Below are 14,615 nucleotides of genomic sequence, written 5' to 3' on the forward strand. Positions count from 1 at the left end.
TAACCTGAAAAATGAACTTGTTCTTGCTTCTGTATAAAGTCCAAAGTAGAAATAAGCTGATCCCTAAGATAGCCTAAAACTGATTGCTAAGACTAAGCTCTATTTAGTGAACTATATAATTCTTGTAATAAAGGATAATGTACCTTTCCTGCACCCATTATGTAAAATATTCTCATGGTTGTAATCTGACATTAAAGGGTTACATTAGGGGATAGCTGGTGGGAAACACACTGAGGAAAAAATTGTTTTTAAATAAATGCTAGAGAATTTCTGTTGCTGAAACTTTGATCCTTGGAATTCTTCATAGAGTAATGCATAGTAATTGTTAAAGCTTACTGAGCACAATCCAAGGGTACTTTTACGTATAAGCAGATCATTTTTAATAAATTAATGCAATTTAACATAATTTTTACATATTCATAGGTGCTAGAACTATTCATTTCAAATCCTGGCTTTGCTCCTTGCATGTTATTTGATCTTGAGAAAATTACTGTTTCCTCTAAAATAATCCCACTTTATCTATAAGGTAAGGATATATATGCTTAATTCATAACGTTGTCATGAGACTTATTTGAGAAAAGATATATAAAATGCCTACCACAGTGCCTGGCTCAGAGTAAACGTTCTATGAATAGTATGTATGTACTCACCCACATAAATGTCTAGAGATTTTAAACCATTGGCTCAAATCATGCATCTTATAGCTTAAGCTTTTAACCCGTGTCAGATAATAAAGTCTTCTTCTGTCTCTATAGACTGTTTTCCACTACTCTCCACAGGCTTCTCTAATATATGAGTTTGAAAAGTAACAAACCAGAAAATGAAATTTAGGCAAGCTCTCTATCTCTTAGCAACAGGAATTATTCTAGCCACTTCAGGTAATTACAGGTTATATAAGAATGATAAATAATATCTGTCTTTAAAAAAGAATGAAAGGTCTCAGCAATTTACATTCTCTAGTAGTTGCTTTTACTTTCTACTTGAGTTTTATTTTTCCAATTCTTAAATTATTATTATTATTGACCAAGTAGGAAGAAAATTATCAAATGTAATTGTGTCTTCTTAGAAGGAACACCTTAAAATGCTCCTTTTAAAGAAACAATTGCAATTTTAAATTCTCAAATGACTACATTCATTGTCTCTTTTACTTCTATTTAATGGAGGGGGGGTATTTTTTCTTCTTAGAGAATTTTGCTCAGTATTTCACTTTGTTCAGTATTTCCTGGGAATAAAATGTTGTAGTTTGGGATAGGAGAAGGTAGAGAAGCTATACCAAGTTCCCAGATTATAAACACCACCGGTAAAACAAAGAAGAAAGAAAGGGAGCATTGGTGTTACCTTTTATTCATTTCAAATGTTCCATAATAAGATATAGAGTAATAACAGTGTATATAGATATATACTGTAATAACAGTATTTTCTATCCCAGGTGATAATTCTGAATAGCTATAGAACTATACTTTTCCTAATCTGAGTTCAGTCATATAGTTAGGTAGGTATATTTTCTCATTGTCTTTTTGATCACGAAAAAAAATGCTGGTAGTAAATTTGAAGAATCAAAGGATTCAATTACCAATACCAACAGTAAGAGAAAATAAAGGATAATATACAGCTCACCTATAATTATAAGATAGAAATTGCTTCTGTAATGCATTGTAAGTCAGACCAACTAATCTTATTTACTAAAGCAATAGTAACTTGATTTGCATTAAGTCAGATAAGAGACCTAGATGGTACAAATACAAGGAATGAAATTATAATCTAACATCAAAGGACTTTTCTTTTAAAATTATTAAGTTGGGTAATCAAGAATTCTTGGGTAATCAAGAATTTTTGACTTCATCTTTAACACTTCTATTATATATGAACTTATGAATAGATACATTTCAATGGAAGAATTTAAAAAATAGGAAAAATGAAAGGATAAAAAGATTATAATATTTATTCCCATTAATAATTTTCAATAAATAATTTACAGTTAATTTAACATTACTGGGGCATAATAAGACCACGGATTTTCTAGTGTGTCAGTGTTACTGACGATCTGCTAAAGGTTCTCAGAGATTTGCAAATTCCTGACTCATTGTTAACATTTTGGTGATAAAATTTATTTTCCTCATTATTACTGTCAGCATTTTTTTTCTATTTCCATTCATTTACATAAAGCCTAGCTGTTTGACTACAGAGGATACAAAAAATCTTCTGTCTGTAATCTGTTATGTCTGAACACAATTATTCATCTCACAGAAATGTGATCAATTTCCTAAGTGCCTGAAAGATCACTAAGTAGCAAAGCAAGCTTGGTGTAGGGGACCATGAGAATAGCTGGTTTTATATTGTTTCCCATTACACTCTGTCCCTTCATTTTTAAAGAATCTGTTAAAAAGTTGTTTGGCTGCTCTGTAGGGATTAACCCTGTGAACACAAGGCAGAAGAATAGGGGTACCATGAACATGGGATAAACTGACACATCTCTCTGGAATCTCTGATTTACCCTAAAATTGGAAATGATATATGTATTATGACTAATATCTACGATTAGACATATTGTGCATGATATTTTAATGATAATAAGTAAATGAATATGTAAAACTATTTTGATAGAAAATTGGATTCATATGAAATTTTACCCCAGGCCTTGAAGATAGGTGTTTCTTTCCTCTGTACTTCAAAATATATTAATCCAAATTTTTGAGAATCTCAGATGAAGCATAGGTAATACATTATTTCCTTTTACATGAACATCAAAAGGGCATGCACATCCTTCAACTCCCTTTCCACCCCATGCTACACTGAAGTGGGGAGCTCTGGTGATTGAGGTATATAAAGAGGACCAAAGAAAAGAGATTATACATGAATAATTTTGCTAGGAAAAGTGTGGCACTTAAGCTGTTTCTATCATTCTTTTGAATTTTGGCAAATTTAGTTGCTATAATATCTATCATAGTTTCATAGTCTTTCTCAATTTTAAAAAATAGTATTACGGAAAGTGGTGTCTGCCTGCTCGCCACTCTAAAGATAGTAAAGAGACAAGGTTGGTGGAAAGGAAAGTAAGTTTGCTTTATTTTGGAGGCCTGCAATGGAAGCGTGGGGGTGGGGGGACTCCTGACCAAAGCTCAACTCCCTCCACTGACAATCGGTAGGCAAGAGCTTTTATAGGCAGAGGGAGAGGGCTACATGCAGAGCAGCACAGTCAGCTCTGACAGTCATCTTGAAACTGGTCATTGGTGGTCTGACCAGAATCATCTTGATTGTTTTAGGGTCGGTTTGTTTCCGTTTCTCTGAGGCCAGTTCTTGGAATTGTGGCAACTTGTGTCATGGCTACAGGCTGGTCATCATGTAGTTAACTTCTTCCACCTGGCAGGGGTTTCAGTATCTATAAGACAGCTCACAGGATATGGCTCAGAATATTATCTATAGCCCTTGAGGAGGAACTAAAAGCCCTGACTATGCTTAATGACTAAACTATTATTATTTGGTCTCCTTTGACTGTTTTCCTTTGTTTCTGCATTTTCTCACTTCTCTGCTTAAACTTATTCTTTGGCTAAAGTTTTTCCACAGACAAAAGGCAGGCTGAGGACATGGAGGTGGGGGGCAAGGACTAAAGGGTCCTGCTCTGTTTCACTACCTAACTCATAGGGATGTCATGGGGATACATTAGAAAACTATTGTGAAACACTCTGGGATATAGTATACATCAACATCATGCATTTTCCATTAATATAGGTTGGAGATGTTTCCATATCAATGCATACACAACTATCCTATTCTTTTAGGTGGATATTTGGTGTTTCATTGTATTTTATCAAGTACCTAGTGATTAGTATCTAATATGTTTCCAATTCATAGGCAATATACACAATGTTGAAATGAGAATTTTTCATAAGCTGCCTTGTGCACATATGTAAGTGATTCTTTAAGGCAGGTCAGAAAGATTGGACTATTAGGTCAAGTGGTCCCGTACTTTAACTCATTGCAAATCATCATCAAAAAGCTATGCAAATGTAGACCAGCATCAGTAGTACAGGAGTGTGTTTAAGGGTGTCTTGCAGACACCTTTGTCTCAGTGGTTGTCAGGAAGTGGAGCGGAGGACTGAGGAGCTATTGTTTAATGGGTACAAAATTTCAGTTTTGGAAAATGAAAGATGTTTAGGAGATGGTGGTGATGTTTGTTCAATAATGTGAGTGTACTTAATGCCACTAAAGGGTACACACTTTTCTTTAAATGGTAGAAAAGAGCTCTATATTTTCCTAGGAAGGCTGAGCTAGAACAAAGCCCAAAGATAGAATTTCAAAATCCTACTATTTGAACTCTTACTATTTAATTTGTTTGATTCTTTCATTATTTTGTAGAAATATCTGTATCAGGTTGGGAGCTTTCTTTACATCAATTTTAGTTAACAAAAATCTTGAAGTTATTTTGGCTCCATCCTTTATTTACTTGATTGCAAATTTTCAACTAATTTTAAACAAATTGCAACCAAAATTTACAGTACTCACAAAAAATGTAATGTCATTGTAGCAGAGTTAGGTTAATTTACAGAGTAGTTCTTCAAACATGTCCAAAATCTAATTGATAGCAGTCACCAGAGAGAAAATGTATTCTAACATGCAGAAATTTATATTTTATTTCAACATTTTTATATAACAAGTATACTGTACATATAAAATATTTTAAATTTTTGACACTTTTTACTTTAATATTATAACTTATTCAGATGCAAGTTTTAATTTTATGCTCCTAATAAACAATTGCAAATATATTTACTCCATATTTTTCTCATTTACTAAGTGACGTGTTTGTCAAGATCACGTGCTATACCAAAATTTATACTTGTGTTATTACGAAAGCAATTTGTCTTGAATGTTGAGCTTTCCAACTGAATTTATATTAATAATCCCAAGCATAGCAGATGTTTCATGTTTAACCAGAGTGAACTTCCAAAAGGCTTACTAATTGATTCCATGAATTAGATGAAAAAACTTAATCATTGTTGGAATGAATTCAGCTGATTTTCTATTTGAAGAATATAATGTCAACTATATATAAGTTCTTTATAGAATTCTGCTGCTGTAATGAAACCTACCAATTAACGTCTATTTAATCACTTAAAGCATGTACAAATAAATAAGCAAGATTATTGCAGGAGAATAGTTATTTAAGTGAAAAGTCATGTTTCATAGAGATACATATGAACCTAACTTCTATAATTGCACTTGATAACAGTATGTTCAAAGATGATGACTTAAATACCTAATTAGATGAAGCCCACATACTTTATGTAGGATAATCTGCTTTACTCCAACTCTGATTTAAATGTTAATCTCATTCAAAAATTACCTTCATAGCAACATCCAGACCAGTGATTGACAAAATATCAGGCACAGTGGGCTTGTCAAGTTGATATATAAAATTAACCACCACAAGGCCACTGAATGAAGTAGAATTACTATAACAAATATAGAATGTATTTCCAAAAAACACAATATGTTGATATTTATTTCTTTTTATGACTGCCTCTTCAACCAGGAAAGTAGTTGTAACTTGAGAAAATGGGAGGCATGGGTCTTATTCTATTGTTTTGAGCAAGCATTGGCAAACTAGGTCTTGAGGATTGAATCCCTTTAGCCAGCTCTTTTGTAAATAAAGTTTTATTGGAACAGCCATTTGCTTAAGCATTGTCCACAGCTGCTTTCATGCTGCAAAGGCAGAGTCCAGTAGTTGTCACACAGACTGAATGACCCAAAGCCTAACATATTTACTGTATTTTTATTTACAGAAAATGTTTGCCAATCCTTGGTCTAGAATCAAAACCTCCATGTATTACCTGTACTTCCTAGAATTTAAAAATATGAAACGGATAAGGTCCGAGAGAAGTAAAGTTATAATATTTGAAGACATTTTCATCATGTTTCACTCTGGCAAGCAATAGGAAATTACTTCAGTTGGTGTTAAATTTTTGCTGTCTGTAATTCTGACATAATCATAGTGTGTGCTTGAATGAAATAGGCATAAGAATGTCTTACTACCTTTAGAAACTGCAACCAAGGTTTTCAGGGGACTACTTGTGTATTTGAGATGTTACTGCTCATTGCAAGAGCTTTACTAAATATTAAAAAAGCCAGTTACTACTCTCAAGACTTGTAAAATATATCCTTGGAACAAATTACTGAATTATGCAAACTGAGTGGGTTTTAAAGTGTGACTAGATAGGCTGTTAGGAAATTAACTCTCAACTAGTTTTCCAGTTGGAGGCAACTTAAGCGTTTTAATCGCAAATTCGCCACATCCCACTATATTTTGCATAGAGAATAATGCATTCAATAAATTGGCTTCAAAGGCTAATGTGGTCATGAAAATTCTGTGTTTGTAGCCACTCAAACTAATTGTTCCATTGAAAATATAATGAAGAAGCCATAAAGGAATTTCATAGATTTTTCAAAGTGCTGGAGCAATAAATGATCCCTTGTGGTTCCTCTTTGAAACATTATTTTCTGTGCTTCACAGCTCTTACTAACAGAATGAGAAATATCCGGGATGTATTTATGCATTAAAGGAATATGGACATTCCTGGCCAAGGCACAGATGGCAAGAATTAAGGTTCATTCCCAGGGACAGGATTCAATATATGAATACAGAGATGCTGATAAATTATTTAAAAAGGAGAAGTTTACTGTAGAGTGTGAAATCTTTCTAAGAAACATGTGAAGCTATTACAGTATTACCAGGTGATTCTCCACATGTGTTTTCATAGATCTGTTTAAAGATTACATTTATTTTTAAGATATAAAATTTTTAAGCTTTGTTTATGCCATTGGGAAAGTAATAGACAAAATATTTATACCAATATGGATCAGGAAAAATGAAATTACTTACATTAAAATAAAAGGTTATATCTGGTATTTTAGCTAAACTGCTGTGAAAGCCAAATATTATCTCCCTTCATTAAATCAAGCTAGTTGTTTAGAAACATCTAGTCAGTGTTCAGATCATCAGTATTTTGTTGGCCATACTGAGGCTTAGGCATGAATTTTGTTATTTTCTGTCTGTTTCTTAATTATCACCAAAATTAATTTGCTAATTCTTACATAAAATAATGTAACATTTATAGTCTAATTTTAAAATGTTTTTTATAAGTATATGTTACTTGCCAACTATGTACGTAGGGCATTGGCTTTGCAAAGGAAAATAATACAGAATTCTAGGATGACCCCCAATGGCCCAAACTATTGAATAACCCTTGAATTTTTTGTAATCAGGACCTCTGAATATGATGGGATATCACTTCCATGATTAAGTTATGTTATATGGCACACAAAAAACCTGACATTTTGAGAGAACAGAGGAAAATTAAGTAATCAAAACAATAACATTAGGCAATTTTCTTAATCCAGAAGAAAAATAGTGTAATATAAAATCCATAACTTATTCTTTTCATAAAATTATTATTTAATTTAGCTGTCAAAATGTATAAGATAAATTGTTGGGACTGGCTATTGATAAAGAATTGAAGATAAATTTTTAAAAGTACATCAACCCAACTGTTGCTCCATTTTCAGTAAAAGTTTAAAAGGAATATCCTGAGGTTGCTGAAATTGCTTTAGATTTTTATCTTTTGTTCTCGTTCATATACTTTGTTAGATTGGTTTCTCCTATGAGTGATGATAAAATAAAACATAGAAACTGTTTCACTATGGAGTGTCATTGCAGAAGATCATATAGTTGTGAATATAAAACCATTTTCTATATTTATTGCCTATGTGTTTATTTTTAATATACATTTTTATTATACGATTGTATTGTATTTATTGAAATGTAATTTTAATAGTAAAAATTAGGGTTTATACTTTGAGTATATTTTTTGAAATTTTATTTTCTAGTTGTTAGTTTGCTAGTGTGCTTTATAGAAGAACAATCCATGAAAGACTGGTTGAAAAAATCTGGCTTTTTTTAATGGATCGTTTGAGAAGCAATATCCTAGACTCTGGCACAAATTTTTCAAAAGTTATATGCAGAATATATTTATATATTTTTAAAGTTACACCTGGATAGGACCCCTGACTATAGGGCTGCCTCAAGGACTAGGATAAGATTGAGGTGTTAATATTGGTTCATGCATAGATTTAGTTGTATAAAGCAAGTAAGAATGGAGGGTATGAGTTGTATTTGATATTTATTACAAATAACTGCAAAGGAAGATAAGAGTAATGAAAAGCTGGAGAAATAAATATCTTAAAATATATTCAAAAGCTATGTTGAATAAAGGTCAAAAGGGTATCTAAAGAAACTGCTGAGTTGCACAGGAAGTTCTCTGTTGATCTCCCTCCTAAAGGGCCATGCATAGCATCTGCAAGGAGAGATTCATACTTTTTTTTTTTTGCGATACACGGGCCTCTCACTGCTGTGGCCTCTCCCGTTGCGGAGCACAGGCTCAGCGGCCATGGCTCACGGGCCCAGCCGCTCCGCGGCATGTGGGATCCTCCCGGACCGGGACACGAACCCGTGTCCCCTGCATCAGCAGGCGGACTCTCAACCACTGCGCCACCAGGGAAGCCCGAGATTCATACTTTTGCCTAAATACCAAAAGAAGCATAAAGCAATAAATCCAGAATATTCAATCAACTTTACTTGGGTTTGGAAAAAGCAGCAAAAACATCAGTAGATTTGAGGATCACCAAAACACTGGCCCCTAAGGGGTAAAAGATACTATTGTAAAATTCTTAGTGATCCGTACTACCCTCAAGCCCAAGGAGCCCCTGCAGAATGGACAGGAGGTAGCAGGAAAGGAAGCACTGATTTTGTTGCTAGACAATAAAGATGCACATTTCTTAGAATGTCTTGAAAATTTACACCTTCATTGTTTGTTAAAGAGTTTTTAACGAAAGCAACAGTCTCAAAGGACACTGCAAAGCTTACCAAGCAGGAGTCGTGATGATAGTATCCTACGAAGATAGGAGATGGGAGGTTAGAATTGCACAGCTTGCATTCTGTACCAAGGATCAATAGCTGATGTGAATTTTAGAAGTGAAAAAATTCTCTGGTTAGAAACGTGACCTCAGATTTTGCATGTAAACCTGCACTAGTTGGAAGCCCTAGAGCATTTTTGACTCCAGGAATGTTCTTTTCTCACTTTGCCTGCCAGCTTGTGGCAGAATGAGGCATGGTCCAGCCTGCACAGTTCACAAGTGCTTTCTTTGCATGTGAAGCTCAAGGGCAAAACCAGGAGTCACAGTCAGGGGTACGCCAAAAATCAAATCAGATGGTAAATGCCGAAGATGAGTCCAGTCCAAGGGAATATATGGCCAACAAGAGTCCAAGTAATGGACTAGAATTAGAAATAGGGAATTAGGGAAAGTAAGAAATTATTATATTAATAAGAAAATAACAATGATAACAATAATAGTACTGAGCATAAATTGATTACTTGTTCTAGGCACTGTCCTAGGTACTGTATATTAATTCATTTAATTCTCTCTACATATTTAAGAGATGGACCTTGTTATTACCAATTTTTTGTTTACAGATACAGATACTGAGGTAGAGTGAGGATAAAATTTGTTCATATTCAGGTAGAGAGAGAAATAACTAATGTGAAGTTGGCTTAGAGGTATTAACCATGGTTACTCTTGTGAAGGGATGCTAGGTTCATTTAAAGGGTAAACAATGAAGCAGGCAGACCAGCTATTTGGATTTAGTTTGTAAAAATGTTTGAACAGCCTAGGTATTTTGGATTTCATTACATTTCTCTGCTCAAGTATCTCCATAACTCCTTCTTTAAAAAGCAATAAAGAATGGTCTAATAATTAGAGTTTTTAAAATGCCTTAGCCACCACAAGAATTCATGATTACTACACTGTTGAACATGTTCATGCAGGTCTGGAAGTCTGTCAATGGTAGCTTTAGAGGAGAGTCCTACACTGGCTGAGATATTCTTAAGTTTAACCTCTAAGTCAGAGATCCTAAGATCCACTCTGATCCAAGGTACTTACTGTCTCTCAAACAAATAGATATTCCTCTAATTAAACATATGACTGATTACAAATTTTTAAAAATATTACCCTATATTGTAATATAACATGCTATGTGGGATTTTACTCAAATTTTAGAATAAAAATCATCTACTCAGATACCTTCCCAACCTTCAATGTATTTTCACTTTGCTTAAAGGAACCTTTGCATAATAAAGAAATAATTACATTAAACTCCAATTTTGTGTGTGTGAAAGATATGTGAGAAGTAAGCTAATTGTGCTTTCTCATTTTCTAATCCAGCCAGCTATTACTGATTGTTTAAAGTAGATGTATAACTTGAAAAGTTCTTTTCATCTCTGGTTGTCAATGTGCCTTGCTATCTGTTTTTAAAACATTGTTGCCATTCACTGAGATAGCAACCAGAATAGAGGAAGCATAAATTTAGGTTTGTCTGTTGGATAATAAGCAGACTTATGTTAGAGTGAGAGTGCTAGATACTGAGTTTAGTTTTGAGTTTGCTATGCCTGAAGGATAAAGGAGTAGGTGGTTTTGTTTGGTTTGTCTGAGGTTTTGTTTTATTTTCCATAGAAAATTATAAACAGTCTTAGGGAATGTTAGATTTTAGATGGAATTATATATTTGCAATTAGTCTGTGTATAGATGACAATTAAGGGAACAGAAGTGAGCTTTCCCAGAAAAAGAATGCAGAATGATTCGAAACCCCGGGAGTGAACATAAGGCACTGTGGAAAAAGGGATCAGCATGACCAGGGCCCTTCCTAGGCTGGAGAAGCAGAGGTGTGGTTTAGTTATACCATGGAATCCTGGGAGTTAGGAGATAAAGCTATTTGTCCCATGTCTGGTTATAGACTTATGGGATTTGAAATTAAGCAGGCCCAGATTAAATCCTAGTTTTACCATTTCAGTATACTCATTTTTATACCACTTATCTGTATGTCAACCTACTGCTTTTGTCTGAGCAATTTTCAGTTCTTCTCAAAGAGTACCCTCCCATCCTTGCCACTTTTCACATACGCTATCTGCTTTCCACATAAGAACTAACAGAATATTTTAAAATGTAACTTAGATTTTGTTATTCATCTTTCTTAAACACTCATAATAAATCCCAAAGTCCTCATGGTGTACCAACTCTACATAATCTGCCCTCCTACTCCGCCCTGCCTCCACACCTCAACGATCTCGTCTCCTAATACTCTTTTTTATTTTTTTAATGTCTCTCACTGTATCTGCCATACTGTCCTCCTCTGCTGTTCCTTACACCATTCAAACATATGCCTGCTGCAGCGCTTTTACAATTTTTTTTAATGTTCTTTCCCAGATGGCTGCATCTCTCCTCATTTCTATTAGGTTTTGCCTCAAGTCTTATCTATAATAAACAGCAGCCCATCCATCCATCACCTTCTGAAACATTTATCTGCTTAATTTTTTTGATGGTACTTATGTTTGCTTGATGCAGTACATATTTACTTGTTTAGGCATTGTCTGTCTCCTTCCACTAGAATGTAAACTCCTTGAAAGCATTGACACTGTCCCTTTTATTCATGACTCTATCCACACTGTCTAGAATAGATCCTATAAACACTCAGTAAACATATATTGAATGAGTAATAATAGCTAATGCTGATGTAGCATTAATCGTGTGCCTGACACTGTTCTCAGAGCCATACATATGTCAATTCATTCAATCCTCAAATGCAGATTACACTGCATGTATGTATCATCATTATTCCCGTTTAGAAATAGGGACACTGTTGCACAAAATAGTAAAGAAATGCCTTCAAAAACACAGCTAGTTAGGAGCTGAGCCAGGGCTATAATCTAAGCAGCCTAGCTTCCGATTTTAAACTTGTCCCCAATGCAGTAGAATGATGAATGAATGGATGGATGAATGGCTCATACAAAAACAGCTATCTAACATATATACCCTCTCTAAGCCTCAGTTCCCTTGCCTGTAAAATGGGAATGCTTATAAAATTACCTACTTCATACTGTTGTTATAAATGTCAGCTATTAAAATAGTGATCAAAGGATATATTAATATTAGCACATCGATTTACCACTTTGAGACCTGGTTTTTCATCTTTAAACAGGAATATTAGGCCAAATGAAGAGTAAATTTCCCCTGTTGCACCAATAATGTAGTCTTAAGAGCATGGTCTCTGGGGACAGAATGCCAGGATTAAAATGCAGGTTCCAACGCAGTGTAGGCTAGCGCTCCTTCATTTACAGCTAGACCTGGACAGCTCTAGCCCTCTGGGGATTCCAGCATATCTGACTTTGACTATTGGCTAATATACGGGCAGTGAAATTTATGATGTGCTATTTAAAGTGGAAAACTCCCTTGGTGACACCCGGAGCTGGTTTGTTTATTGATGGTTTTCACCTGACCTAAGCAATTAGACTTCCTGGCTTGACTAGCTGATCAGAGGGGCATGAAGAGACCCCATTGTAACTTCTTTCCTGAGCTATTCTGAAGCCAGGATTCAGGACACAGATCTTGGTGGTTTAATGCAGAGACAAAGCATGCCCATTTGTGCATAAAGACCTTGGTGAGATTTTGCCTGGATGTCTCTCATATCCTCAATGCTTGCCTGCACGCTCTCATTCTGTACATTTAAATAAAAACCTTACTATGCATAAGCTCTGTTGAGTTTGGTAAGTCCTTTCAAATGTACAAATTTATAAAATATTTGCAAATAATAATTACCTGTGTTCTTGAACTAGTTAAGTTGCTTCCCTGGCCCTCAGTTCCTCCTCTACTAAACATAGAAACTAACAGTATCTTACATACAGGAATTATAAAGGCTTAATTTTATTACATATATTGCTCAGAAAAGTATGTAATACATAGTGAGGAATAAATGTTATTTTTATACACTTTGGTTATTTCAAAGTGAACCATTTTACAAAGATTTGAATATGTGCTGAGAATAAAGATTATTTAAGGTCACACTTGCAGTCTAATCTTGACACATTCCAAAAGTACATTTGAATGTCATCATCTGATTGCATACTTTTGTTAAAGTTTAAAAATGTGGTGAAGCATCACATACGCATGGCCACTATTCTAGACTTATCTATAGCAATGTATCATATTGCCTAGGAAAAATAGACAATTTGGAAAATAACCAATTGTGAAAATGTCATGAGGAATAATTTTCTTTGGAAGTTATCTCTTCTTTTAAATGTAATAAAAAATAGGAATTGTAAAATAACGAATTGTTTAACTACCTCTTAAAATTTCATTTATTCAAATCCTGCCCAGTCATTTACCAGTTATGACTAAGGAGAGTGGATTAACCTCTCTGTGGCTCAATTTTCTCCTTTGTAAAATTAGAGAAAGTAGTAGTGCCAACTTCATAAATGCGAGAATTCAATGAGATAGTCTATATAACATTAAATGCTAAATAAATACTCTATATTTTATTTTCAGTTAAAATTGGTGATCTGAGAATTTCAGAACAATAAAATTAAAAAGTTGGTATTTAATGTGATAAGAAAAACTTATACTTTCTTAAAATTACCTATTTGTGTATTTTAAATAAAGATATAGTGAGAAAGTACCCATTATACGTATTCTTCAATTATTTTCATTGCTTATTATGGGTCAGGTGGTCTGCTAGATGGTGGGAGTAAAATGTTGAAAGATAGTCACAGTCCTTCCTAAGAGAGCTTACAATAAATCAGTAACTTAAAGAGTGATAAGTGTTATGATAGGAGAAATGCCATGTAGCAGTGACATATGTAGAAACATATAAGCTATCTTGGAGACTTCAGGAAATTAACCCAGGGAAAGCTTTTTCATTTGAGACCTGAAGGATAAGTAGAAATTAATCCTGTGACTTACAAAGCTAATAGCATTTATAGATGTCCAGACACTTAATACAGGTTTGTTCATTTCATGGATTGGATAAAGTCCAGAACATCTGGAGAATCAACTAACTGCTAATAGTTTCATAGCTAAACAAGAAACAGTTGATAGCATCTAATTAATATAAATAAGTAAATCAAGTTTTATGTCATTAGAAAACATGTAAATATCCCACATTTTATACTATTTCCTTTATTACTGAAGAACTTCCATTCGAAATTATTTTAAAGCAATTCTGGTGACAAGAAATTTTCTTAGTTTTTCTTCATATGACAATGTCTTTTTCCTTCATATGTAAAGGATATTTTCACTAAATAGAGAATTATGGTTGCCCATCCTTTTCTTTCAGCATTTGAAAAATGTTATTTCCTTCCAACCTCCTGATTTCTGATGAGAAATCCTCTGTTATTGAAGTTGTTTCTACCCTATAGATTATGTATCTTTTCTCTCTGGCTGCTTTCAAGATTTTTCTTTATCTTTGGTTTTAGGAAATTTGATTCTCATGTCTCTGGTTATTGATTTCTTTGGATTTATCTTTCTTGTACTTAGCTTCTTGTAACTGTAGACTTAGGACTTTAACAAATCTAGGAAGTTTTCAACCATTCTTTCTTCAATTTTTTTCACCTGATCACTTTTCCTTTTTCTTTTCCTGGATCACTGATGACACAAATGTTAGATCTTTTGTTTTTGTTGTTCTACAAGACATGTGGAATATGTTTAACTAATCTCTTTTTTCATCTACCTTTACAGTT

The sequence above is a fragment of the Orcinus orca genome, chromosome 4, assembly GCF_937001465.1.
Source record: "Orcinus orca chromosome 4, mOrcOrc1.1, whole genome shotgun sequence".
NCBI lineage: Eukaryota > Metazoa > Chordata > Mammalia > Artiodactyla > Delphinidae > Orcinus > Orcinus orca.